This window comes from Octodon degus, unplaced genomic scaffold, assembly GCF_000260255.1.
Source record: "Octodon degus isolate 3935 unplaced genomic scaffold, OctDeg1.0 scaffold00126, whole genome shotgun sequence".
Taxonomy (NCBI): domain Eukaryota; kingdom Metazoa; phylum Chordata; class Mammalia; order Rodentia; family Octodontidae; genus Octodon; species Octodon degus.
In genome coordinates this window covers 3,739,756-3,740,271 of record NW_004524702.1, presented here as the reverse complement: position 1 = coordinate 3,740,271, position 516 = coordinate 3,739,756, and positions in this window count along the sequence as shown.

The window sequence follows — 516 nt, the reverse complement described above, 5'->3', positions numbered from 1 at the left end:
GGGCCTGGCTCCTGATGTCCTGTGAGTCCAGCTGAAGGCCTAGAGCCCGTGACGCACCTTCCACAAGTCCACCTGGAGGCCCAGAGCCACGACCGTGTCTCATGCAGGTGGCTTCGTGGGTCTGCGCTGGGAAGGCCCAAGGTCAGTGGTGGAAGCTGGGAAGTCTGCCAGCGGGATGAAAGACCTGTGCCAGCAGGCCGAGGGATCTGAACAGGAAGCGATACTCTAAGAACCAGAGCTTCCCCGACAAGTACCACAGCCAGCCTTAGCATGCCAAGGACAGCTGAGTTCCCATCAGGGAACCAGTGTGACGAGCTTCTCCAGCAGACTGAGCAGCATACCATTTCACCCTCTGAAGCCAGGTAAGCGGTGCTCAGAGAGGACGAGAGCACCTCCAAAGTGAGGCCGGGGAGATAGCTCAGTACAATAAGCGCTTGCCTGGCAAGTGCAGGGTCCTGAGTTCAATCTCCAGTACCACCCAAAAAAAAAAAAAGGGCTGTGGAGATAGCTCAGTGG